We start from the raw sequence: 8,800 nt of genomic DNA on the forward strand, positions 1-8,800 counted from the left end.
AGGAGAGCAAACACTGCCTCAGGTTATGCCGGGTACGTAAGTCAGCTTTACATGTACTTCCATAAGAAGCCAAGCAGATATTGCAGCAAATGCAATGGCTACATGTTCCCAGCCAAGCACCGAAGAACAGGCAACAACCACACACCATTCATATTTAAAGAGCTTAGCTGCAGCAGAGGGTTGCAGGTCTATTCCACTCACACATCGAGTTGCTGAAGAGGTTGCTTGTGTTATCTACTTATTTCTAAGTAAAATCCCAGACTGTGTTTATAGCCTTAGATATGCTTCTACAGCTTTATATTATGGAGGTCTGCAGAGATTAGAGGCTTTGCTGTTCGACGGGTTTATTTCTGAGCATACAGAAAACATACGGTGGAAGTTGAAGTGCAAGCTGCTGTGGATTACAGTAATGCCTAACTAAAAGAAAAAGAAAACCTATAATGATAGCAATTGCGAAAAGAGAATGCTGGTTAATCCATGTTGCTTGTAAGGCAAATAGCCTGTGCACTGTTATGAACATACGCACACATTCTTTGTTAGAAGATAAATCTTTGTGAAAACAGAGTGACATGACGGAGAGGTTGATCAGCTCATCTGATAACATCTACATAAGAGAGTTAAATTATTAAACCTACGCGTTCGCATGTTGACCACCGCAGGCTAGATGGCCTATACCTGAGTGGAATCGTAATGGTTTGCAGTTTCCAGTAACCACTTTAGGTCTGCCAACCAAGATACTTAGCAACAGCAGCTCTCCCATGTTCTCATGTGTGAAGGTTGCATAACCACCAGTAAAATCATGTAGGCAGACCAGGGTGTTAGACCTTTGCTTGGCAGAGATCTAATATTGCTGAACTGAAATCATAAAGAGCTTCACACAGAATATATTCCAAAAGCACTCTTTTTCTACTGAGTACAATAGGAAGTCATTGCCATGGAGATGAAAATATAAGTATATATACTCTTTTGATCCCATGAGGGAAATGTGGTCTCTGCATTTATCCCAATCCGCGAATTAGTGAAACACACTCAGCACACAGTGAACACACTGTGAGGTGAAGCACACACTAATCCCGGCGCAGTGAGCTACCTGCAACAACAGCGGCACTCGGGGAGCAGTGAGGGGTTAGGTGCCTTGCTCAAGGGCACTTCAGCCGTGCCTACTGGTCGGGGTTCGAACTGGCAACCCTCCGGTTACAAGTCAGAAGCACTAACCAGTAGGCCAAAGCTACCCCCCAAAAAATCATACAGGACTGTTGGTTCTTTCCCATAATGTACCATTAGGGTGACCAGACCTTCCAGTTTAACCGGGACAGTCCCGATTTTGAGTTGCGTGTCCCGAGTCCCGACAAAAGCCTGTTGGGACGCTAAAATGTCCCGGTTTAGCCTACGCCACTGTGAAAATGTCCCGGTTTAGCCTACGCCACTGTGAAAGTGTCCCGGTTTAGCCTACGCCACTGTGAAAGTGTCCCGGTTGTCAGCGATTACATAGCCGACTTAGTCTTACTACAGCCTGATCATTAACTAAACCCACGTAGAAAGACTATAGCCTAAATCATCCAGCGTATGATTTCGACAATGTGTGTGTGTGTGGGTCTGTGTATGTGTGTGTGTGTTGGTCATAATCTTTTGCAGCCAATGTTACAATGTATTTCTGTAAACATTGTTGCAATGCCTCTTCATATCTGCCTTGTTTTAACGGTTAGGTTATATAGCTACGGTAGCCTACGACAATCTGAAATCTGGTCACCCTATGCACCATAATGTTAGAATTTCCTCTTCTCAGGTGACTCAGAGCTTTGCTGAAGCACTATCAATGTTAATCAGGGTGTTTTTTTAATTATTATTTTCTGTGTCCCCAGGGCCCAAGTGACTTCCACCAGGAGTTCTCTACCTGGAGGAACTGCAGCGTTCGTCTGACACAATTTCCCCAGGAGGGGAGCGAGAAGGCGACCTTTAGCACTAGCGGTGATGTTTTGGCAGGGCAGACAAGGAGGCACCGCATCCAGGTGGTGACATTTCCTGCGGAGGGTTGTGTGTGTGTGTGTGTGTGTGTGTGTGTGTGTGTGTGTGTGTGTGTATGTGTGTGTGTGTGTGTGGCATACTGTGTCTCTGCTCTGAGGGGTTAGCGTAGTGTAACATAGCTTAGCATTAGTGTAGCGTTGCGCGAACGTTGTGTCAACGCTCTGCTCTGTTTTGTCACATCCACTTTGACAAGCTGTGGAGAACCAGAGTGTAGTACTACAGATCTGTCCCTTTCACTCTTTTTCAGATGTTCTTTTCTCTGGTGCAAACTACAATCAGACAAGCAGGTTTATAAAAAACAGGAACAAGAGTCAGCCAGAATCCCACTTAGTCTCTGACTGTGGTCAGCTCCTGCCCTTTTAACTCATCCAACTTCAAGGATGATCTGCCCCGTAGCTTGCAGACGAATGTATAACACACACACACACGCACACACACACGCACACACACACACACACACACACACACACGGCATAGCAGGTCACACACAGTGATCCAAATGTCAGGGTTTGCATCTTCAAACGGCCTCCACACCTCCCAGACAATTCTGTCTCTCGTCTTTGTGTGACTCATCCACTCTCACCTCTCTTCAATTCTTTCTCCACGGTCCCCAACCTCAGTGTCAGGGTTGGCAAATGTCTACTTTAGACTGAGTGTGTCATTACCCTGAAAGACTGCTGTTGCTGTTGAGAGTGCTATTGCCTTATCCTTATGTGAAATGTCAATTGCGAAGGTGGATCAGGGTATTAGATTACATAACGTTACATTATCTAATACTCTGTGAATGTCATTTTTTTAATATTACAATCAGTTGGCACAATTTCTGGCAAGATCATTTGTCCCTGATCTACAGCCTTGTGGCGGTTTACTTGTGTCTTTCTGTTGGATTTGTGTTTTACTTTTAATTTTGTCCCTAGAAACTAATTTGAACCCAGATCTGAGTAACTGTCTTTTTGAGCGGCCTCTCTGTCTGACTCTTGTACCTGTCTCTCTCTTGATGGTGTTTCCTGTAGTGTTCATCCACTCCATCTAATGCCAGTTGTCAGTGGTGCCAGCACTCCCACCCTCCCTCCCTCTCACCCCCCCTCCCTCTCTCTCACCCCCTCTCCCTCTCATCCTCCCTCTTTCCCTGTCTGTCACTCTCTTTCTCTCTCCCTCTCTCTCATCCTCTCTTTCCCTCTCTCTCCCACTCTCTCATCCTCCCTCTTTCCCGGTCTGTCACTCTCTCTCTCTCTCTCAGCCTCCCTCTCTTTCTTTCTGTCAATTTCTCTCCCTCTCTCTCTCTTTGTCTATTTCTCTCTCTCTCTCTCTCTCTCTCTCTCTCTCTCTCTCTCTCTCTCTCGTTAATGCTGGTTAGGAGCGTTTGTTGTCCCTGATCACTGCCATCAGAAGGCTGTCCACCCTGTTGGGATCACAGTCATTACTGGCTAACGTCCCACATGCCCCCACTATTTACTCCCAGGTACAGGGACCTCTACTGAAGGCTGAGGAGACGCTGAAATGTGTTGGGGTGGGGATATGTGTGTGTGAGTGTGCGAGTGTGTGAGTGTGTGTGTGTGTGTGTGTGTGTGTGTGTGTGTGTGTGTGTGAGAGAGAGTATTTGTGTGTGTGTGTGTGTGTGTGTGTGTGTGTGTGTGTGTGTGCCTTTATCATGTTTTGACAGCCCTTTGGACACGCTGAATACTGCTGTGTGTGTTTACAGTAATTATATCAGTAAATATGCTAGTATTGTGATCATGCTCATACTTGAATAAGTGAATGTGAAATCTATGCAAATCTATGCAAATTGTATTGTGTATCTATGCAAACTTAGTCAAATGTTTGTGTAAGTCTGCACGGTTATATTTTTCAAGTGTGCACATATTAAGATACTCCAAAGAGTGTGTGTGTGTGTGTGTGTGTGTGTGTGTGTGTGTGTGTGTGTGTGTGTGTGTGTGTGTGTGTGTGTGTGTGTGTGTGTGTGTGTGTGTGTCTTTATCATGTTTTGACAGCCCTTTGGACACGCTGAATACATGGCTGTGCTACTAAGAGCTGACCCAGTGGTTTATTAGTGTCAGGCATATGCTGGCGTAAAAACATGATTGGCAGGTAGAAGGTCAGCCAGTACACCATCTACCAAGTCTGGTGTTATAACGTAACATGGGCCCTCTTCCAAACCAGTAATAATTCAATCAAGCCTAACTAATACAACCAGTCCTGACAGGGATTATAAAGTGTAAACAAACATGTTAAATTAAATTGTGGAAGAAAACGTGCAGAGGTATTAACAATGGACCGGAAACGAGGCAAATATTTCATGAAAGTGGAGAGTACAATTAAATTAGAGGACAACACTAACAATATTTCAGGGCCATTAGCAAATGTGGAAAAAAAAAAGACAGACAAATATAAAGGCGAATATAAAGGCGTGCGTCATGATTTTTCTAATAAAGGCTGTTTTTATATAGTGTCTAATTTCTTCTTTTGATCAAAGTAGTTTTCAGTTTTTAGTTTTTAGTTTGTATGTGTGTGTGTCTGTTTGTATATGTGTGTGTGTGCACGAGTGTGTGCATGAGAGAGAGAGAGAGAGAGATTGTGTGTGTATGTGTTTGTGCGCATGTGTGTTTGTGTGTGCGTGCATGTGTGTGTGTGTATGTGTGTGTGCGCGTATGTGTGTGCACGCATGTGTGTGTGTGTGTGTGTGTGTGAGCGAGAGAGATGTGAGGCATAAGATAAGAACATGAGCACTTGTCACACTTATCTGGTCATCTCGGTCCTCTCCTGACTATTTCTCTCTCTTCTATTTTCCCCATATCGCCTTCGCATCTCTCCTCGACTTATTCCCTCTATCAATTTTCCACCCATCCGACCCCTGCAGGTCCCCTTTAACAACACCCTCCCATCCATCATCTGCCTCTCTCTCTCTCTCTCTCTCTCTCTCTTCCTCCCTCCCTCCTCCCTCGCTTTCTTACTCCCGCTCCTTATTTTCCGCTCGCTCCCTCTCAATTCATCTCTCTCTCTATCTTTCTTTCTCTGTCTCTCTCTTTCCTTCTCATTAATCTCTCTATCCCTCTATCTTCAACACATCATTCAACCGTTTCCTCTTTTTAATTTTCTCTTCCCCCGCTCACATCTCCTTCTTCACACGTTTTCTCTCTTTCTCTCTCTATTCTCTCCCTTCATTCTTCCCCCCTCCTCCCCTCAATACATTCGTGACCTGAAGATATGCAGGGGGAAGACACTGTTCCTGCGTTTCCTGCCAGCCTGTGCGAATATGTGTTCTGCATATGAGTGTGTGTGTGTGTGTGTGTGGCAGCACATGTGTGTGTGGGTGAGGAAGAGGATTACAGAGAATGACAACGATGTAGAGAAGAAAGAGGGGGCACCAGAATAGCAGAGATGGAGGGGAAGAAAGGAAAGAGGAGAAGAAGGAGGAGGAGAAAAGAGAGAAAGAATGATGGGGAGAAAAAAAATGAAAGAAAAAGATGGGGGTCATCCCCTCCCAACTGTGCTGATTACATAACATCTGCTGTGAAGGAACCAATTACCCAAACCCCAACAGCCCTGTTCAGGGGGGTGAGGGGGTTGAGGGGGGAAGCTTTATAGCGGCGCACCACGCTTCCGGCGTGCACACAGACCATTAAAAGCAGCTATACTGTACGCAGCACACACCAGGGGACCCTAATGATGCTGCACAACCCCAGCACCTCTTTCATGTCTCCTCCTGAAGCCTCCACTGAGCCTTGTGCTGGATATGTAGACACACGCACACACGCACGCACGCACACACACGCACGCACGCACGCACACATGCACACACACACACACACACACACACACACACACACACACACACACACACACACACACACACACACACACACACACACACACACACACACACACACACACACACACACACACACACACACAGCATATTATTATGAGGGAATGCATAAGCAGACACAGACATAAAAAAAACATGATGATGCTACACACACACACACACACACATGCGCGTACACATACACACACACCATGCACACGGGCGGGGCGACACGTGAATACTCTGCGCTTGTTCACACATCCTTACCCCAGCAGGGAGCGAGGGAGAAAGACAGCAAGAAAACAATAGAAGAGAGGAGAGGAGATGAGAGGAGAGTGGCGAAGAGGAGAGTGGCGAAGAGGAGAGCGGCACGGCGCGGCGCGTGTGATGGAGTATTATAGCCGAGTGCAGCAGCGATAACGGCCAGCAGAGAGACTGGCGCTCGCTCAGCGCTCAGCGCTGTCCAGTCACTATCCAGCAATCCCTGCCGAGGCCGCCGTCCTGTTTGGAGATTATGCATGGCCTCACGCTGCTGAGTGGGTCTGCAGTCTGTTTGTGTGTGAGTGAGATAGAAAGAGACTGTGTGTGTGTGTGTGTGTGTGTGAGTGTGTTTGTGTCAAAGAGAGAGAGAGAGAGAGAGATCTTTGTAAGAGTGGATGAATAAATTGATTCTGTTAAGCCCGGTGATATTTTGCCAATTAGAGTACCGGTATTGATGTGTAATGTCAGACAGACCACAACAGGGCGTCAAAGTTGATTGATTGCTCCTCTGATCCTATATGGATGCTGCATATACTGTAGAGACAAAAATTGCTCCTCCAATTAACTTCCCATTTTAGAGGGTCACTTTTTCTCAGTATCCATTATTTTTCAGTATCCAGATACAGAACTTTTTCCTCCCTTTCTTTAATGACTAATTATAGGGGCGAGGGTCGGCAGTCACATGACTGCCCGTTTCAATAGATTTATTGATTGATTAAGTGGGGTATGATAGTAGTCCTTGAAAACAGTTGACGAGACAGTGACCCTGGACTCCTAATTATGGTGCTACTCTACAAGTGCAGCCAGTGCTATTGATCTCTACATATCAGCCTCTGATTGGATAGTCACAGGGTCATGTGATCACATGCCCCACCACGGCGCACCAAGGTCTTTATGTTCCTCCTGAAGAGCCTCTTGGCTTCAGGAAACGTTGCGGATTCCCGGGTCACTGCCAACGAGCGCTCCCACGTGACACACGTGTGTCCCTCGTTCTGTGACGGACAACTCACATACTGTAGGTCACCATGGAAACTGGAGGGGAACGCATAAATGTATTGGTATTTCCCATTAATGTCAGACATGTGCCCCTGGAGGGTGTGTGTGTGTGTGTGTGTGTGTGTGAGTGTGTGTGTGTGAGTGTGTGTGTGTGTGTGTGTGTGTGTGTGTGTGTGTGTGTGCTTAAAGGTCAAACTGGTTTGTCCAGGGCCAGGTGTGGAGATCTATAGAGTTCCTGCTGAGTGCAGGTCTGACTGGAGACCATTATGGAGTAAAGAGCTCTCTGGAGGTCTGCACGCCTTCAGAATTGAGAGAGAGAGAAGAGAACGAAGCACACACGAGGCCACTTGACATAACCGCTCTATCAGCAGGGAACACGTGAGCAGGAAATGCATTGGACATGCAGGAAAGACTTTAATGTAGCATATGTGCGGGAACATGCACGCATGTATGTGGATGCATTTCACCAAAGCATATACAAACACACACATACATACACACATTCTTTCTCTCTCCCTCTCTCTCACACATACACACACACATACACACACACACGCACGTAAGCACGTACGAACAAAGGAAAAGAAAGGCAGATAATGTCACATAATTGTCTTCTCACTATTCTGTCCTCTCTAATCTAGTGCATTATATTATTAATGGAGAATCATTTTCTTGTTACTCTCTTACATATCTCCATAATAGCAGTAATCCATAATCAGGGACAATTGTGCTGTGCTGCTGGCTTTTCACTGGAAAACAAGGCTATAGGTCTGAATGAGTCTCTGTGTGTGTGTGTGTGAGAGAGAGAGAGAGTGAGAGAAAGAGAGAGAAGAAACACAAACACACACACACCACACACACACACACACACACACACACAAACACACACATGTGGGCAGTCTGGGCACGCTTGCACACACACACAGATGCACACAGAAATCCGATCAAATCCGACAGATACAAGCACACACATTCCCTCAATGGTCAAGCAGACGGGGTCATATTAGTAGACTTAACAGAAACAGAGGGAATGTGTGAGAGTTCTGTGTTTCCATGGCCACAGAGTGAGGTGACGCATGGTGACTGTGCGAGGCGCGTCTCCTGTGTGATCTCGATGGTCACACTCACATCACAACGTCTGCTTCACGGCTTGCTCTCTCTCTCGCTCTTTTTCTCTCTCTCTCTCTCTCTCTCTCTCTCTCTCTCTCTCTTTCTCTCTCTCTCTCTCACTTTCTGACCCACTGTCCTATTCAGCACATCCAGGAGAAGAAGAGGGGTACTGTGTGTGTGTGTGTGTGTGTGTGTGTGTGTGGGTGTGAGAGAGTGTGAGTGTGTGTGTGTGTGTGTGTGTGAGTGTGTGTGTGTGTGTGTGTGTGTGTGTGTGTGTGTGTGTGTGTGTGTGTGTGTGTGTGTGAGAAAGAGAGAGAGAGAAAGAGAGAAATCCATCCAAAAATCAGAAGAATAGGAGCTCTCTGGGTGATCATACTGATCCAATCCACTGCAAAACAATCAAGCATTCAAAGCCCAGTACACACCGGCAGCTCCCCTCAGCCCAGAGCTTTCCAAACACACACACGCCCATAAAATATCTGCACTACACACACACACACACACACACACACACACACACACAGAGCTCACTGCATCGATTTCTCCAAGTTCTGAAATCTGTGGCTGAGCTCATAGCTGTAGCTGTCCGTGGTGCTGAAGCAG

This window comes from Alosa pseudoharengus, unplaced genomic scaffold (assembly GCF_046254945.1).
Source record: "Alosa pseudoharengus isolate Yale_2024_CS ecotype anadromous, Long Island Sound unplaced genomic scaffold, YU_APseudo_1.1 YU_APseudo_1.1_scf_21, whole genome shotgun sequence".
Taxonomy (NCBI): Eukaryota; Metazoa; Chordata; class Actinopteri; order Clupeiformes; family Clupeidae; genus Alosa; species Alosa pseudoharengus.